This window comes from Thamnophis elegans, chromosome Z (genome assembly GCF_009769535.1).
Source record: "Thamnophis elegans isolate rThaEle1 chromosome Z, rThaEle1.pri, whole genome shotgun sequence".
Classification (NCBI taxonomy): domain Eukaryota; kingdom Metazoa; phylum Chordata; class Lepidosauria; order Squamata; family Colubridae; genus Thamnophis; species Thamnophis elegans.
Genome location: NC_045558.1, coordinates 12413451 through 12433546, shown reverse-complemented (window position 1 = coordinate 12433546; position 20096 = coordinate 12413451). Strand labels below are relative to the sequence as shown.

Here is a 20096-nt window from a genome sequence, read left to right as displayed (position 1 = left end):
AAAAAATGGGGACAGTGGGACAGAGATGGTAGGGACAATGGTGCGCTTATGCACGCCCCTTATTAACACTCTTAATTGAGAAAGTGTTATGTCTGACAATCTCAAGGTCAGTAATAAGACATGAATGACAGGAGCAGAGTTGCAGAATTGGAATGGAAGGCCCACTCCCTTTTTACATACGCTATGATATTAGACACATATACAAACAGGGCGGAGCTTGTAGAATAATACTGGGATATCTGCATATGACACTGCTTAAGTCACACAGGCAGGAGTCACAAAAGGCAATATTTTCCTATAATGTTATAATCTGGAAATTGAAACTAAAATTTACAATATCAAGTTCTGAAGGACAAGAGAGAGCAAAGTCCAGAAGTGGCCCTGGATTAAACAATTCTGGATGAGCCAGTATGGTTTCAATGCAGAGAGCATGAAGGTCTTGTTAAAGACGCATCTGTGACAAAATGCCTTGCCTGACTTTATAATTCGGTCTATTTTAGCTGATGCTTTCTATGGCAGAGGTAGCTGTCTTTACCAAGATGCTTCCCAACTACCGTAATCTTCTCTGTCTTCACTCAACCTTCCTTTACCAAGATGCTTCCAAACTAATCTTCTCTTTCTCACTCAACCTTTTTGGTAACAATGGTGTGGTTTAGTGTACATTGCACAGATCTGCGTGTCGGTGCTGCCATATACAAGAGAAATTTGTGATTATGAAATGTATTTTCTCTGGACTTGGGCAGAGTGTTTTCTTCAGCTCCCACTTACCCACCTTTCTCTACCCTTGGAAGAGAAAGAAGTGCCTATGGCATAACCTCTATGGAGTCTGGTGTTCTTCCAGATAGAATGCATGTGGCAGCATTCCAAATAGCATCCAAAAGTAAATCAGAGTCCAAGGCAAAGTATTGCTCAAAGTTCCAATTTATTAAGAGAGCCATGTTGGCACATCTGGGAAAACCCGAATCTGAATGCTTCCCAGGTTTCCCCACCTAGTTGAAAGTTCAAGCTCTTGCCCCCACACCCATAAGTCCATCACATGGTCCAATATCCCACTGGCATGCTGGCAGTTCCACCCATCCAATTCCGGCCCAATGCAGAGGTGCAGAGCCAAAGGATGACCTTGGCTTTCTAGAAAGAATGTTGTTGTGATTACTTGGTATGTGACTCTTTACAATCCCCCCCTCCCATTTCCCAACAATAGAAAATGCCTAGCAGAATAATAGAAAGTATAGCAGGCCAAAGATCCAAAAGAAAAGATGGCTGCAGGCCTGACAGCATGCTTTCTTGTGAGAAGTGTCTGATGGATTTGTGGCAATTCACTTTGCTTAAATGTTTATCAAAATGTCTAGTCATTAGCCATCCCTTGAATCAATGCAAATGACCGTTAATGGGATTATGTTCAAAATAATTTACAAAAAAGCTGTTTTAAAGTCTCCAAATGACTGTGTGTTGTTCATTTAAAACAATAAAAAAAGGCTTAGTGAAGTTTCCCCTGTTAATCTCAAATTACATTTTTATCCATATTCTGGCACCAAAGCAAAAATTTCCCTGAAAAGAAAATTGTTTAATGTATTAAATGATTCTGATTAACCAATAATTAAAATATGGCTGAAATGCCTTCCCTCTCAATGGATTATGTAACATAAAAAAATACTATTTATTAGAAGAGCAGGGAAATATTTGGGATTAAATAAATACTGTTCTTCATAAATTCTCACTAATTAAAGACTACTCTGCTGTGTTTGACAGTTGTTGATCATATGTGAAAAATGAAATAGATTTTAAATGTGGGCTTGAGCTTTGATACTAATTTTTTCTCCATTTAATTTGCTTTTCAACCTGTTTCTTTCCTTGTTTGGAAACCACAAAGATATAATGATTTTTAAAATGTAAAAAAATTCAGGGGAGGGGAAACAAGGTCCTAGAAAATATAAAGATAGATAACAACATATTTAATCAATTTATTTAAAACATTTATATAGCTGCTCATTTTATACTCAATTTAGACAGCTCTTAGCTAATTCCTCTATGTAGCTCAGATATATATGTATGATTCTAAAACAGCTCCCTTTGGTCCATTTATAAATACATTTTATTTTTCATTTCTGTTCCTAAATTCTTATTAGAAACATGCCTTTAAACTTAAACTAGAAATATGTTTTCTTTTTATTTATGTGATAAACATGAGATTTTTTTTCGTCTGCCATATTTATTCTGGCCTTTGTTGTTGCTGTTGTTTAGTCACTAAGTTGTGTCTGACTTTTCAGAATTCTGTGGACCACTGTTCCCTCTAAGGTGCGCGGCTGCGCGGCCGCGCACATGGCAAGAAAACCCTGCGCAGCAGTTTCTAACTGCCGCGCAGTGATTTCTGTCAAAGCAAATGTGGAGACGTCATTTGCCGGCGGCTAGAACTGGCCTCCCGCAAAGGACCTCCCCAGACTTGTTTTGATGAGCACGGAGCGACTGACGGTAGTTTGTGCCGGCCGCGGCCGCTCAAACTAACGTCAGTCGCCCCCGTGTTCAGCAAAGCAAGCCCGGGGAGGTCCTTTGTGGGCGGCCAATCCTAGCTGCTTGCGCCCGGCGCTGCGGCTCAAGTACATCCCCAAAGCCCCTGCCGCCACCGGAATATCTGCTGCCTCCTCCTCCTCCTCCAACAGCACTGCCGGATTTGCCGCCCGATGCCGCGGCTGAGGTGAAGCCGCCAAAGCTCCCGTCAGCACCCATGCCCATGGCAGTGGTGCCTCCCCCTCCACACAGAGCACCTGAGCTGGGCCCTGCGTTATTCCTCCGCCCTCCTCCTCCGCAGTGCTTTTGAGGAGCAATGAGGCTGCGGGAGCCAGAAGGAAGGAGGCGGAGGGGGCGGGAGCAGGAAAAAAAGGCCTCATGAGGCGGTGGCAGGGGTAAATGCAGTGCCCAGCTCAGGTGCTCTGAGCGGAGGGGGTGCCGGCGGGAGCTTTGGTGGCTTCACCTCAGCCGCAGCGCTGGGCAGCAAATGTGGTGGTGCTGTTGGAGGAGGAGGGGGAGGCGGTAGCAGTTATTCTGGTGGGGGGGCTCGTTGGCATATTCAGCGGCAGCCCTGCCCCCAGTGAAAAAAACAAAGATGGAGCAGATCCACACAGATGACGTCGCCGCAACATGACTGGAGGACGAATTCTGGGAGTTGAAGTCCACAAATCTTAAAACTGTCAGGTTTGAAGATCCCTGAGGTTTTTTTTCCTAAAGGTTAGGGGTGCAAGGGTCTTGTAACTTGAAAGCTTTAACACTAGTATGCTTCAATGCCAGAGTTTCTGAGCCAACATGACTGGAGGAGGAATTCTGGGAGTTGAAGTCCACAAGTCTTAAAGCTGTCAGGTTTGAAGATCCCTGGGGTTTTTTTCTAAAGGATTAGGGGTGCAAGCATCTTGTAACAACAGTTTTAAGATTTGCATGCTTCAAATGCCAGACTTTCTGAGCCAACATTTTGGTTGCTAAGCAGGAGCGTTGTTAAGTGATACTGATATTATATAACACTTTTAATTAAGCAGGTACCTTGAATAAACATAACTTTGAATTTCAAATAATACTGATTTCGTTGTTGTCTTAGGTGACATCTGTGAAAAAAATTCAGGTGCTCAGGCATGAAAATATGCCTCTCAAACGCTATACTTTTCTGCTCACACTGAAAAAAAATTAGAGGGAACATTGCTGTGGACCATAGTACACCAGGCCCCAACTTTTGAATTTGCCCAATTTTTTGTCCATTGCATCAATGACACTATCTAACCATCTCATCCTCTACTGTCCCCTTCTCCTTTTCCCTCAATCTTTCTCAACAGCAGGGTCTTTTTCAAAGAATCCTCCCTTATAATTTGGGGTCAAAAGTATTTGGCTACTTTAGTATCTGTCCTTCCAATGAACAATCAGGGTTGATTTCCTTTAGGATTGACTGATTTGATCTTGCAGTCCAAGGAATTCTCAAGAGTCTTCTCCAGCATCACAATCTCTACACCTCTACTTTTAATAGGCTGTCTAGATTTGTCATAGCTTTCCTCCCAAGGAGCAAGCCTCTTTTACTTCCATGGCTACAGTTGCTGTCTGCAGTGATCTTGGAGCCCAAGAAAATACAATTTCTCACTGCTTCCATTTCTTTCCCTTTTATTTGTCAAGTTGTGATGGAACCAGATGCCATGATCTTCGTTTTTGGGATTGTAGCCGATGCTGGTTTCCCCACTCTTTTATTGACTGTGAGGGCTAGTCCATGTCTTCTAAGGGATTCTTGCCTACAGTAGTAGATATAATGGTCATCTGAAATAAATTTGCCCGTTCTCAACCACTTTAGTTCACTGATTCCCAAGATGTTGATATGCAATCTTGCCATCTCATGTTTGACCACATTCAGCTTACCTTGATTCATAGATCTTGCATTCCACATTCATATACATTGGACTTTACAGCATCAGCTTTTCTTTCATCACCAGACACATTGACAGTTGAGCGTCCTTTCAGCTTTGGCCTATCCGCTTAATTCCCCCACCACCACCATTACTTTGGTTGCCATTTCCTTCTCCAGTGGACCATGTTTTGTCAGAACTTTCCCCTATGATCTGTTGAACCTGGGTGGCCCTGCATGACTTAGCTCATAGCTTCTTTAAGCTGCAAAAGCCCCCTTGCTACAACAAGGCAATGATCATGAAGGAATCTTCCATTAGATTTTAACTTAAACCTGCAGCTTCCCTTCTGAAATTGTCTATTCTAGTCGTGTGTGTGTGTGTGTGTGTGTGTGTGTGTGTGTGTGTGTGAATCCAGTTTGTAAACCACTGTTTGTGGCATAGCCTTGTGTACCAACCTGGCCAGGATGATTTATCCAATTAACCATGGGTAAAATAAATTACACTGTAGAGCAATATATGAACATGGCTCCAATATATCTCAAACATTTGGGAAAATACTAGATTGAAGTGTATGAGATTAGTCTTTCTCAGACGTCATCATTCCTCCCTCCTGTGTCTGTGTGTATGCAATAATGCCTACTATTACAATAATATAATGTTTGTTGTACTTTTAGTACTTTTAGCCAGCGACACTGAAACAAAACAAGTAGAGCGTATATGTTTACTTAGTCAAAGTTATGCTGCATTACTTGTCTAGACAGCTGGTTCTGACATGGTTCAGGCTAATACGATTAAAAATTGATAGTGCTCCAGCTTAGCTATAAATGGGAGCAGCTAATGGATTGTATTAACATGGCCATCCAGAACTAGCCCTGGCTAAGGGACTCTACTTAATAACTTTCTAATTGCAGCTGCTGTGTAAGCTGAGTGACTTAGCAGTCAACGGACAGTTTTACATTTCCTTATAGACTAGCTGCTACTCTGTGTATTAGCTTTACACAAGAATTGTAAACAGAAAATAATTAGTTTGCTTTTTAAGCTTTCCCAAATGGTTTAAATTAATAGGAGAATGGATCCACACCAAACCTCCATGTGAGCATTTTTAACCTCCATTGATTTCTTCCTTGATAAAACAACTGAAGCCTTGTTGGTTGACCAATTTTAAAGTTAAAGGGGAATGAAACTTTGGGGGATATTGCATTAGTTGTTTAGTCCTGAATAGCATAATAGCTAGATGACTTGATGGATGGATAGATGGATGATGGATGGATGGATGGATGGATGGACGGACGGAAAGACAGACAGACAGACAGACAGGCAAACAGGCAGACAGACAGACAGACAGACAGACAGACATGATAAATTCCAGAAGCTATCTGATGCCCATTAGATATTTGTGATGATTGTTTTTTAAAAGAAAGACAGTGGTTCAAATCCACCCCAGTTCAATCCTGAGGACTCGTGACTATTTTGATTTTCAGGAAAGGTGGCATCATGGAGAAGTCTATAACAGAAAGCTACCGTAATTCCATTGATAAATTTATTACTTTTTACAGATTCCCTACCAGCTCTTGCTTTCTCTTGCAATATTTTCAATCAAATAGCAATAGCAATAGCAGTTAGACTTATATGCCGCTTCATTGGGCTTTCAGCCCTCTCTAAGCAGTTTAGAGAGTCAGCATATCGCCCCCACATAGGGGCGGAAATTGAGATCTAAAACTGTAAATATTTTATCTACTTCTTTCTTATGCCACTGGCGACCAAATAGTATGATAGTGCCTGATACAATTGTTCACTTTCCAATAATAATTAGCTTTTTTTCCAGTTGTGCAATTTAAGAACGTGATTCCCAGTGTATGATTCTCAAAGTACACCTTCCTTTAGGGATTTCTTGTTTCCACATTTCTCTGATTTTGTGCTTTTCTTTGAGAACCAGTTTGGCATAGAAATCAGTAAGAATTTTAAGTCTCAGATAAGACGCCAACTGCATGACTTTGAACCAATCATACTCTCTCAGCACTGGGAAGAAGACTACAGCAAATAACTTCCAAAATCATGCCAAGAAAACTGTTGGGAACAATCCAGCAATGACCAGGAATCAATACTGACGCAAAAACATACCACACAAGCACACAGACATATATACATACATGCCCACAGTATTTTTTTAGTACTGTGTGAGGCAGAGAAGCATAATCTTCTTCCAAAGTGGTCACTTGACCTTAAGAGTAACAAGTCATACCTTTGTTCCTCAGGAGGGAAATCCATCCACATAAGACAAGATTTCCAGTCTTTTATCCTTATTAAAGGTAAAGTTTCCCCTCACATATGTTTGCTAGCTGTTCCCGACTCTAGAGGGAGTTGCTCATTTCCATTTCCAAGCCGAAGAACCAGCGCTGTCTGAAGACGTCTCCGTGGTCATTTGGCCGGCATGACTAAATGCTGAAGGTGCACGGAACGCTGTTACCTTCCCACCAAAGGTGGTTCCTGTTTTTCTACTTGCATTTTGTATGTGCTTTCGAACTGCTAGGTTGGCATTATGCAGCACTAAGGATTTGAAGTGCCGAACTGCCAACCTTTTGATCGACAAGCTCAGCATCTTAACCACTGAGCCCTTTATCGTTATTAATTTCCCCTTAATAAGCCAAATTTTCATTTCCTCTGAATTTCCTTGGGTAGATTATATGGGGCAAATCATCAAATCACCTAGTTATTCACTCCAGTTTGTGCCAAGTCTTTATATTTGAAAACCTGGGACAGTGATGTCAGGGCTGCATTACCCCTTTTTGCATCTATAGCAGATACTGTAGCATGGAAAAATCTTCATCCTATAAAAGAAGATTTCTCTTTGACTGCTTGGAATGTATTGCTTGACTCTTCTGTTTTTCTCCTGAACTGTATAAAGAAATGAGAAAATAATCATAAACTTGCTTTCCGGTCCAGCCACTATATGGATCTTTATCCAACAACACCCTGAGGGGGAACAAGTGCTGTGATACCTGCAAAGGTCAGCAACAAGTAGACCTCTTTGCAGTTTAATATGGCTACTGCTAGTTAGCTTGTGTTCCTGGCTGGAAGACAGATGGAACAATATGTGTATAAATAGAATTCCTCACAGGAGAATAAATTCACTCCAGGGCAGTGGAATAGAATGAGATCCATGTAATAGATTTAAAAGTGCACACACCTCTGACCCGTGGATCAGGCTTTTTCATCCATCTGAATGCACAGCTGACAATTACCACTGTTGTGTTTGGAATAAATCACCAGGCAGAAGAGACTTGGTTCCTGCATTGTACTATATTAAGGCTTGTTGAATGATGGTATATTGAATAAGCCATCGGTTGGGCTCAGATGCTTTAACCATAAAGCATAATGTACAAACCACAGAGTCTGAGTTATGAATAAGTGAGGTAATAAGCTGTCTTTTACTGCTGGCATGACACAGACCTTGCCGCTGGTTGGAACTGAGAAGGAGAGACTAGCCCAAGGTCACCCAACTGACTGTTGCCTAAGGAAGAACTACAATCTTCCAAGGGTAGTATCTTAATCACTTCTCTGCACTTGCTCTTTTGCTGTCATATTATACTTTTGCCTTTGATAGTTGCAAAGTTGTATCTGATCCATTGCAACCCCATGGACAACGTTCCTCCAGGCCTCCCTGTCCTCTACCATCCTCTGAGTCCATTCAAGCTCACACAACTGCTCTGGTGACTCCATCCAGCCACCTCATTCTCTGTGGTCCCTTTCTTCTTTTGTCCTCAATCGTTCCTAGCAACAGGCTCTTCTCCAGTGAGTCCTTCCTTCTCAAAGTATTTGAATTTCATCTTCAGGATCTGGCCTTCTAAAGAGCAGTCAGGGTTGTTCTCCTTTAGGACTGACCGGTTTGATCACATTGCAGTCCAAGGGACTCACAGGAGTCTTCTCCAGCACCATAGTTCAAAGGCCTCCATTCTTTGGCACTCAGCCTGTCTTACGGTCCAACTTTCCCAGCCATACATTGCAACTGGGAAAACCATAGCCTTGACTATACGCAATTCTGTTGTAGGGTGATATGTCTGCTTTTATCATTTACAATTTAGTAATAACTTGAGGAAAAGGCAACACCCAAGGGTTTCTGGGTCCACCACTGCCCTGAGGTCCAACATATTTCTCATAATTGGTTATCATTCTCTCATATCCCCCTGTAGGGGCTTGATTCCATTCCTCCATATCAGACTGTTTCAACTCAATAACATTTGGGAGTTTTTCACATGCTTGCCCTTGCATGAAATGGACAATATTTCTGTGAAGCTTTGGGGCCTAGATTTTCTTAGATATTACAAAAAATCTAATTTGTTCATCTTCATCTTGTGGACTTGCTTGTGTGTTTGAGATAATTTTCTCATGCATGACCCACTTGCACTTCAGTTGAACAAACAGCCAGATATTCTCCTGTAGAATTTCTGATACACAGTGCTTCTTGCAGTGATCCCAAATCCAGATACTGAAGCAGCAAAGGAGTTAGTGTGGGATTCTGATTGTGGGATACAGTTTTTGCTTTCTGCTCGATCTAATAATATTTAAGTACTCTGAAAAGTTCTACTTTGGACTCATGTATCCACAAAATATTTGTACAATATCTGAAAGATCATCCAGTTGATAATTCTCCAATCTTGCTACTTTTTCATGAATCCCATTTTCATCTGGGACTTTTCTATTAGTGGAGTCATGCATGCTGATTTTAGTCAGGGCACAAGCTTGGATGATTTGATTTATGGATGATTTTAGAGAATCTTAAAGGGTTGGTCTCTGGCTTAGAATCTGGAGGGCCTTGTCCATGATGGAGAAAGTGCTCTCTACCCATTCTTGAGGAAGCACAAAATAATGTTGGCATAAAATGAGATATGTCTACTGTTATCCTTACCTGTTTTTATTGCGTACATTCTTAGTTATTGTCAAATAGTATGGCTTGATTTGTGAGCATGTCATATTCATTATAGACAGTGGAATTGGTTTTATACTCTGCTTTATCCTTTGTTAGCACATTACCAATGTAGGTGGAAATATCTACCAGCCAGGACACTGGCAATAAGAAAGGACCTATTGTGGATGTATTTGCTTACATTTCTTCCCACACTCAACTTGCTTCCCAAATGTAAGATTCCACACTGGGCCCTACTGAAATTCATCTTTTTGTTTTTGATTGCTCCACCGTGACAAGTTCTTTCTGAATCTCAGTATTGTTCTATTGCCATCCCTACTTTTTAGGTCTTTTACATATATATATATATATATATATATATATATATATATATATATATATATATATATATATATATATATATATATATATATATATATATATATATATAAAAAATTCTTCATGAAAGTAAAAATGACCCCTTCATGCACAGGAAAGGACTTCCAGGTTGCCTGTTGGGCCATTTTTCTCCCTCCGGAGGCTTCCCTGAAGCTTCTGGAGGGCGAAAAACAGCCCAATACCGAAACCGGAAGTCCATTCCCGAACTTCCGGTTTGCGTGTTGGGCAGCTTCCCTGAAGCCTCAAAAACAACCAAAAATTGTGGCTGAAATCATCTGGCCTGCGTGTGCATGCAGGCTGGAGCTGATGGGACAACGCCTTGTGTGCCCTCAGAAATAGCTCCGTGTGCCAGCTGTGGCACGTATGCCGTAGGTTTGCCGTCATGGACTTAGAGAGTTCCTTATGGAGTCTTTCTGGGAAGTTTTATTCCTGAAGATCCAGATTATAGTCTCTGGCAAAAACCTTGATAATCTCTGCCATATCAAACCTTGATCCATCCAAGTATTCTTTCTTCTGCTGGAAGTCTGGTTGCTGCACAATATAGAATCATTCCACAACTATAGACTCATAGGTTGGGACCCGAATGCCTGTAAGAGTGATCCATCTTAGGCATTGTTAATTTGTTCAGATATTTCCAAGTTACCTTGAGCGATCAATCTGAACAAAAAATAACAATAAATCGATATAGGTCTCTTCGATTTTATCATGTTCATTTTAGCTGTTTTTTTTTCACCAGACATAAATGGGAGCTACTGTACGTCTTATTTCCATACATCAGAAGTTTGGATTTGAGGTATATAGATAGAATCTTAATTATGTATCTTTTTTTTTCAACTAGAAGCAGCTGGGAGGCAGAAACTATAATATTTCAGACAATAGGAATAATAATGAAGATAACTAGCTTTTCATTTATTCTTCTTTTGAAGTATTGCAACTTTTTATGTTATATCTTGTATCACATGTTATGTTGCTGTGCCATATTAGGGCTTGTCATTCACCATATTTTGGGAAGCTACCTCTGGAGTAAAATTCAGCTGCACAGAAAGGTATTGAGGCGCCTAGAGTGGCCCATATTACATCACTGTTCTGCAAGTGCCGCCAGGTACAATTTAATGTGTTGGTTCTTATCTTTAAAATCTTTCTTGGCATGGGTGCAGGTTATCTGAGGAAGGAATCTTCTCATCTCAATGGGATTGATCTGCCCCATTCATGTTGGCCAAAAGAGCATGCTGAGATGCTGCCAGTCAAGGAATTCTAGCTCGCATGGTCCAGGAGAAGAGCCTTTTCTCCTTGGCTCCTGCCTTCTGGAATATCATGTCCTCAAGGTAACATTGGAAGGTCTAGCTCTGCCAATTGGCTTACAGCCCCAATGGGGGCATGTTATTCCAGAGGTGGCTAATAGACCACGATAAGACCACATCTCCTTGACATGGACATCTTGCTTCTTTCCTTCCTTCCCTTTTTAAAATCAGTTTTAATGTTAATATATATTATTTTAATGCTTCAATGTTTTATCTTGCTTTTATTACCGTCAGCTGCCTAGAGTTGCCTGTAGGCATATAAATCTAATAAGTGGATGGATGGATGGATGGATGGATGGACGTACAGAAAGACAGACAGATAAAGGGGCACAATGGCTCAGCGGTTAAAGACTCTGAGCTTTTCAATTGGAAAGTTAAATTCTGGTTTTGAAACCTTAGTGCTGCATGATAGGGTAAGCCAACCTAGCAGCTTGAAAGGATAGAAATGTGAGTAAATAAATAGGTACCACTTTGGTGGGAAGGCAACAGGATTCCAAGTGCCTTGTCATATAGTCACATTGGTCACATGACCATAGGAGTGCAAACAATGCTGGCTCCCTTGGCTAAGAAACAGAGATGAGCACCGCCACATGTCAAAAATAACTGAACAGGGGAAATCTTTATCTTTACCTTTACCTTTACCTGGGTGGGTGGGTGGGTGGGTGGGTGGGTGGGTGGGTGGGTGGGTGGGTGGATGGATAGATAGATAGATAGATAGATAGATAGATAGATAGATGATAGATAGATAGATAGATAGATAGATAGATAGATAGATAGATAGATAAATTTGTTAGTCACTTTTAATGGCTTCTCAGTAGAAAAGGTAGACTGTAAAAGATTTCATAAATGTATGATTCCCTGACACTCAGTATGTTTTTCACCATACCACTAAAAATAGTTTTTACCAGGTTTTTTTTGTAAGATTTCCCAGCAAACACAATACACATTTTCCTTTAACATCCTATCATTGCCACTGCCCAAGCCAGCACATGAAGGAAAGGAACAACAAGGAGCTTATATCTTTTCCCTCCTGGCTTTTATTTTCTTTTAAGAATTGCATCCACCAATAATTCTGTCACTGGAAAGGGGGAAAAAAATGGGCAGACGGAAGTGAGAAGACAAGCAACCAGCCCCTGCCCCCACTTTTCATCACTCAGACATACAATCTCAAGAGGTTACTTCTTGTTTTAAAAGAAAAATAAAAACTCAGGAGAAGGATGCATGTAAGTGCATGGCATGTCTAGTTTAGACATGAGGAGGGGGAGAAGGGAGTCAAAAAGTGTTAATCGCATCTCTAAAGTTGCTAGGTAACTGCATCCTCCCTGCAGGATGCCTGTCTGCACAGCCAGTTTTGATATGATGTAATGCTTCTGCTCCAAATGATGTAATTATATTTTCCTCTGACTGAACACCATACTCCTTGAAATTTCGAACCGAGAGAGATGAGGGAAAATCAATCTTTATCAAACAACTGAGGCACAAATTTGTGCCTTCAATAACCAAGACTTCTAGGAATTAGTCCTAAAAGAAAAGAGAAAAGGTGATAATATATTGAAGATGAAGTCTTCATTGGTGATTGATGATTCACTAACAACAACTAAACATAATAACTCAATTTTTTTTAAAAAAACAATTTATTTTATAATTACTTATTGTATATAATAATTAATCTCATCCATCTGTCAAAAGTTCTAAAATGTTATGATTTCCGAACAGCATTATTATTATTGTTGTTGTTGTTGTTTGTCATACAGTCAACCAGATGTTTAGACTGGAATATGGCATTTTTGTCTGCCTATCGAGTCCTCTCCAAGGATTTGAGATAGGCAGAGGTGGATGTTTGATAGTGTTACAGATGTCGTCACAGAATGTAATCTGTTCTGAGTAAAGGCACGTTTTGCAATTGACTGTGAATTTGTCAATTCCAATGGTGTTCAAGTGGTGCTCCAGTTGTTTTGGGATTGCACCCAAGGCTCCTATTACTATTGCTATGCTTTTTTTTTGCCATAGTTGTTCTATTTGTAATTGCAGACTTTTGAATTTTGTTATCTTCTCCAGTTCTTTCTCTTCTATTCTGTCACATCCACTATCCAGAGTTTTTTGTCTTTCTTATTGACAATTGTTAAATGTGGTGTGTTTTGTGGCCGATATCTGTCTGTTTGAATTCTAAAGTCCCTCAGCACTTTAGCGTCTTCATTTTCTTTGATTTTCCCTATTTCATGGTCTTACCTATTCTTGCTGGTTATATTATTATAATGTTATACAATATACATAATATACTATATAAAATCCAATATAATATACATAATATCATATTTTGTCTAGACTTCATATTAACAGAAATGAAGCAATGAATATCTTTCCAGTGCTATAAACATTGTTACAAACTCTTTTCCATTCTTGAAGTCTTGTTCTGTATGAAATATGAAATGATCAAATTATCTTTAAAATGACAGTTCTTCATGTTGCGGAAGTCAGTAAAAGATAAAAATAGTTATTTACTGTATCCAAGCTTATTATGCTAATGATTCTTCTGCTCCTTCCTTTATCTACTTATTCTGCATTCTACTTCCAGTTACTACAAGTTTGAGGTAGGGGAAAGTACACAGAAGAGATGTTAGATTCTAATATCACCCCAGCATGAATAGGAAAAGTAATTTAGCTTTGAGAAGATGGTGACATCTAATTTTAAAGTCAATCTCTCCATGGCATTTCTGAAATCAGCATCTTTCTGTGCCATTTTTAGGATGACAAATTCTTTCTTCAAAAAGGAGAGTGACATGTCTGCCCTCTCAGGAACTGTTCCATGGACCCTAGGTTAAAAAGAAAAAGAAGGTTTTGTAGAGTATAACTAGATTAATGATAGGAGTGATTACCATAAAATAAAAGTGTCTGTGTTATTCAATCTGCTGCTTTATGGAAGGAAAAGGCAAATCTCTGCATCACACATCTGACTTGTGATTGATAGATTTGAAGAAGCGGAATGGACTTACATCTGAAACCCACACATCAATAACAACAGCAACAGCAACAACAAAATTATGTTACATGAAACATGAAAAATGTTACAGGTCTAACAAATTAAAAGTTAGACTCCTAGTCCACAGTGTCAATGTTTTGGTCAAGAGCCTGATGTTTGTGTAGAGAATGAAAACAAAAAGCCAAGACTCATGATCACATTGTACACAAAAGGTGCAGAGGGGGAAAAAGTAATAAAAGAGCATCTCCAAAATTGCTACATTACAGCTTTTGGGATTTGAATTCAGTCTTCCAAAGGGTAAGTCAAGATTTAATGCAAAAGCTCTTTGACAAGTTATTGGATTTATATCAATACTTTCTGTAGTGGTTTTACAGTATCTGCTAAAACCACAATTTCACATCATCAAGATGATCCTTGATCAAATGTAGCCCTTTTAAAAAAAAACAAAAAACAACTATATAGATTGACATACTTTATGCCAAATAGAGTCCAGTGATCATAACACATTTTGAAATCTAGGTTGGATTTAAGGTTCGTGGTTCATAATATTTTTGACCCCAGGTACTATTTATGTTGCTCTTCAACTTCCAGAAAAACAGGGGCATAGCAGTTTAATCATAAATTTCTGTTTACTTATTTAAGACTAAGATGCACTGATTGAAAACGTATAGGTTCGTGCTGCATATCAGTCATCATTTTAAATATTCTTTTTAATCTTTGATTAATTCACAAAACAAAAGAATACTAAGTTTTTGCTTAATATACTGAATTTTGATCACTGTTACAATATGATAATAACAAAAATGAGATAATATCTAATACATTAATATATATGAAAAGGAAAAACGCAGAGAGTTATCGCTTAATTTAAGACTTTGGGGTTTTTTTTAGTTTATTTTTTTGTTACATAAACAACACATACCTACAACAATGGGAAAAAAAACAAAAAAAAACAGAAGAAAAACCCATCATCACATATAGCATGTCATTTGGTTACAAGTGTTTTAACATTTATCATTCTTATACATTTATTATTTCATTTAATAGGTTATAATATACGGTTTTGGTTGCTTTGTTTACCATCCCTTCCTCCTGTTATAACACCACCTTATTTTCCCTTTCTTTTCTCCCTTCCTCCCTTCTCTACTTTCTTCCTTCCTGCTCTCCTTTCCCTTTCTTCTTCCTGTACCTTTCTCCTACTTCTGCTCTTCCTCATCCCTTTCCTACCCTCTCTCCTCCTCTTTCTCTCCTTTCCATCCTTCTCTCCTTACCTCTTTGGTTTAGGTTTAAGAGACTTTGGTTTACCAGGTCAAATATATGAGACAAAATTATGTTTAGAACTACTCCATTTAATAGACTTTTAATTTGAAATTTTGTCCATTAAGTCAAAATTTTATGGCAATGATGTTCTTTACATCAGTTACATAATTACACAAATGATATAAATTGAAGCAATTGATGTAAACTTTTATTTAGCATGCACAACCAAATGGTCCATCAAAACAAGATTTGATTGTATATACACACACATAATTTGAATAAATTAAACTTTTCTGCCCAAGAGACATTGCAAGCGCTAACAAGACAGCATATATCCAACAGCATTCATAATAAACCACAATGATATCAAAATAATGTTCAGCAGAGAACCATTGTTAAATTGGTATAATAAAGCCATGTCATGACATCAGACATAAATCTTGACATTTAGGTAATGACATTTTAATCCCTATGTTATCATCTGCCACCTTTGCTTCCTCTCCCATGGAAGCCAAACACAAGCTAGCAGTGACTCCTTGCCGTAAATCAAGACTGATTTTTTCCTTCCAATTGTTGGGATTCCTTTGTTATAACACTTAGATGGTGTTCACAATTCTTCATTTGAAGATAAATTTCCTACATTTAAGATAAAGCCTTAGACAAAGATGGGAAATTTCCTGTCTCAGGCTTTCTTATTTGTCCCCTGGGACTCTTAAGAAATATTCTGTCCTGTCTGAGTCATTCCATGCACTACACATGCCAAACAATGGCTTCACCTTGAAGCCTGAAGGGCCATACACGGGACACTTCCTGGAAGAAAAAGAAACATTTATTGGACAGTTTATTTAAGAGCTACACTACTTCCAAGCATTCTAACCTATTACATTTATATAAATGAAATCTAGACAGGCACCATTGCCAAAGGGACATATTCAATAGTTCTCAAATGCATTTGAAGAAATTGGTAAGGGAGGAACTAATTGGATCAAATCTGATTTGAGTCATCAGTTTGATTACAATTTATGATCCAGTTTGATCCAGAATTCAGATTTGATTCAGAAAATCACTTCAGTTTAATTTCATACACTGAAAAATTATGTTGTGAAAATGTAGCTAGAATGAAAAATCTGTAATGTAGGAGGAAAATGCAATGTTTGCTAGGTTAATGTATTTATAATGCCCATATAAGATTGTTGTTTCTTGTTATAGGAAGTTATACCAAAGTATATAAAGTTTATAGTACAGTATAATCTTGAACTTATACTTTAGTATCTCAAACTAATGACATTATTACTAATAAAAAATCTTTAATGGAAAAACTATTTTTTTTAAAAAATGTGAATTATTTTCCATATGATTGAGGTTTTACTGGGGCATCAACTTTAGATGATAAAAAATAAGATATTAAAAATTATCTGAATGAAAACAAGCTCATGAAATATCAGAATTGATCTGAATGAAAGCATGTTCTATGTACTGAAATAAGAAAGACGTTGTCATGCAAAAGATACTTTTAGACTAATAGATGTAATTATTACAATTATTTATTTATTTTAACTTTTAAATTATTTTTAAACACAAATAATATAAACAGTACATATAGAACTGAATATAAAAAAAAGAAAGGAAAAAAGCCCACATATTACAGTGCACTCCCACCCCCTGGAGATCTCCCCTCTCCCCTTATATTTCTTACATATACAGTATATTCCAATTGTGCCCTTATCCCCTCCAAAACAACATACATTCTTGAGTAGGTTTATTCCCTTTGCCTTCCACCAACACTGATTTTATAAAATCCCCCCATATTTCATTATATTTACTTTAATCATCCCTTTTTAAAGTTTAGCTTCTGTTATTATCATTTGTTGCCATAATCCAAATTTCATTATACCACTCATTTCTTGGATATCCCAATTTTGTCCCCTATATTTACCCATCACTAATCTATAATTGCCATTATCAAATTTACAATCAATTCCTTTTTTGTTTCATTATATCCCGTTTTTCCACCAGCAATAATAATGCAATCCTCGGTGACATCTCTAGATTTACATTCAACAGTGCTCTAATTTCTCTAAACACCATGTCCCCATATTTTTTGTGCACTATCACAATCCCACCACATATGTTTATATGTTCCAACCTCTTTCTTGCACCTCCTACAAATATTTGTATATTAACCATCTATTTGATTTAATTTACATGGTGTTAGGTACCACCTCCATATTACTTTATATCCATTTTCCTAAACTCTAACTGAGATATTATTATATACTCTTCTATTCCAAATATTTTTCCAATCATTATAATTTATTTCTCCCAAATCTGATTCCCAAATTAATTTTAAAACTTTTGCCTGCTCTTTTAATTCAATTAATATTCTATATATTTTCCTATTCTTCTTTTCCCTATATATCTTCATTCATCTCACATTATTTTATAATCATTTCAAATTTTGTTAACTATCTATCTTTCTCCTTGAATCTTTCTTCCACTTATATCTATTCCTCTAATTGTATTAAATTCAACCAATTTAATTTAATATCTGCTAAAACGTTTTTTAGTTGTGTTATATTCTTTATTTTGTTTTTCCAATCTTCCATTTATGTATCGGATTTTCTTTTAGTTTACTAATCCATTCTTTCAATTCAATCTTAGGGAATTTCTCAATTTCCACCACGGGTGTTAAAGGAGAGACTCCTAGCCAGTCCATTTATTCCATAATTCCATCAAGTTTTTAAAAAAGGGATTTTGTATCCTCCTAACAATTTTTTAAACATTCTTTTTAAACTAATATGTTTCTATAGGATCACCTATTTCCCTTAACTCTTTCAACTCTATATGCCTCCATATTAAATCACTAGTTACTACTATAATATATGGGACCAGCTTTAATTGATTAGCTACTCAATAATTTCTAATATTTGGAAGACCTAGTCCATCCTTTTTTAATGGTTCATACCATAATGTTTTACTTATTCTTGCTCTACCTCTATTACAATACCCCTCCAACAGCCTCCGTATTTGCTTTAATTCTTGATCCAAGAATTTAATTGGGATCATCCAAAACCAAAAAATAACTTTTGATAAAATTTTCATTTTTATCAATGCAATTCTTCCAAACTATGATAATTTTAATTTCTCATATTTGTCTACTTCATATTTTATATCTTATTATTATAATTATTTCTATACCACGCATTATATAATCAATCCAAGCAGATAAAATAAGTACAGCATAAGTACAATAATTCAGAAACTTCTAAAAAATATTTTAACAGTAACACCCCTCCATTCCAATGGCCAGTTTTAATGGCAACTGTTATGACCAATATTCACTCTCACAGCAACATTTTCCTGACCTTCTTAAGAGATTAGCGACAGGTACGAAAAATATATAGAATATTGAATCCAAGGAATGATTTTTTTCATGAGGGGACCCATCACCAATATCTCTTTCAGATCTATTGGTAGCGTCCTTGATGAGGACTCAGATTGTTGGGAATAATATGCTGACTCTGAAAACAGTGTAGAGGCAGCTTTCTTTAATCAGAATTTGACCAGAATTCTGATACAGTAACAGAATAATAAATCTTATAGAACAGAGCTCTGGAGGACTTGTACTTTGGCATTGACCATGTCAAGTTGAAGTTATTATTTAAATAACTGATATTATTCCTCTTTTAGGAAAGCAAATATGCGTTAGGTTTTGAATCCTAGATGACAACAAATCCTCTTATTACTGATACTGAAAAGAGCTCTAAAAACCTTTATTCGGTATAATGGTAGATATGCATCAAAATTAGGCAGATGCCCAAATTGATCAACTGATTCAAGAAATCTGCTACATTACACATAGATTGTACAGACCTACCACTTGCTAAACTCCTAGTAGCACAAACTACTTAGTCCCATAACTTCCTTTGACTAGGCTACTTCAGTATGTATGTGTATGTGAGACAGACTTAATATCTCATAGATTATACTTGGATGCTATTTATACTTGGACTTGATAAACTGACCTGCCAAGAAAGGTATTCCAATTATAAATAACTATGACCCTGTTCTGGAAAATTATGCTAATTTTATTCTTAAACTGAGGTTTGCCTTTGATTATCTGCCAGAAGAGCAACAATTAACTGTGAAATTTCCAGATTGCACCAAGACAAACACAAAGTCACACTAAATATAAATAATTTTACTAACTTATCATCTTCTCTTAAAATACAACAAATGTTTCTTTCTTTCTATATCACTTCTTCTCTTTAAATAAATCTTTAAAGCCTCATCATTTCAGTGTTGATCTCCAAACATCCATTAAATGTTACAAGAGAAGACAAGATATCTATTTTAATTTTTATCCTAAACACAAAATTTATATTCCTTGCTTTTACTTTTAATAATCTTTAGTTCCTTCAAAATGTCACAAAACTTGAACTCTTTGTTTTTTCTTTGACCCTTCTCAAAACATTTTTCAAAACTTTAACATCAATTGGTTTCTTTTGAATACAGTGTAATATTTATAATATTGTAACAGATACCATTAAAATTAACTTCTGGGTCCAAAATATCATTCACTATGTCTACTATTAAAATATTTTGCTTCATTCTATAATAGTAAATATTCTTCATATTTAATTTAATCTTTAGTTCTCTCTAGATTTTAATAGTGTCCAATTTTTAAAATCTAATAGTATTTAATAGTATTTTTTAAAAGCATTGTCCCACAGAAAGGATTCTTTATAATTAATTTCAAAATCTTATTTCAAATTTATTTGGACTTTTAGTCCATTTGTAGACTTATCATTTTATAGCTGGCCCTTTCTCCTGTAATATTTAGCATTAGAAATAGCACTTAGACTTATATACCGCTTCACAAT

At 37.2% G+C, this 20096-nt stretch overlaps 1 protein-coding gene across 1 annotated transcript in view; it reads left to right on the top strand.

The window, feature by feature from the left end:
* The window catches only part of PTPRN2 (protein tyrosine phosphatase receptor type N2), a 530861-nt gene that overhangs the window by 358225 nt on the left and 152540 nt on the right, over window positions 1-20096 (top strand). The window lies entirely within an intron of this gene.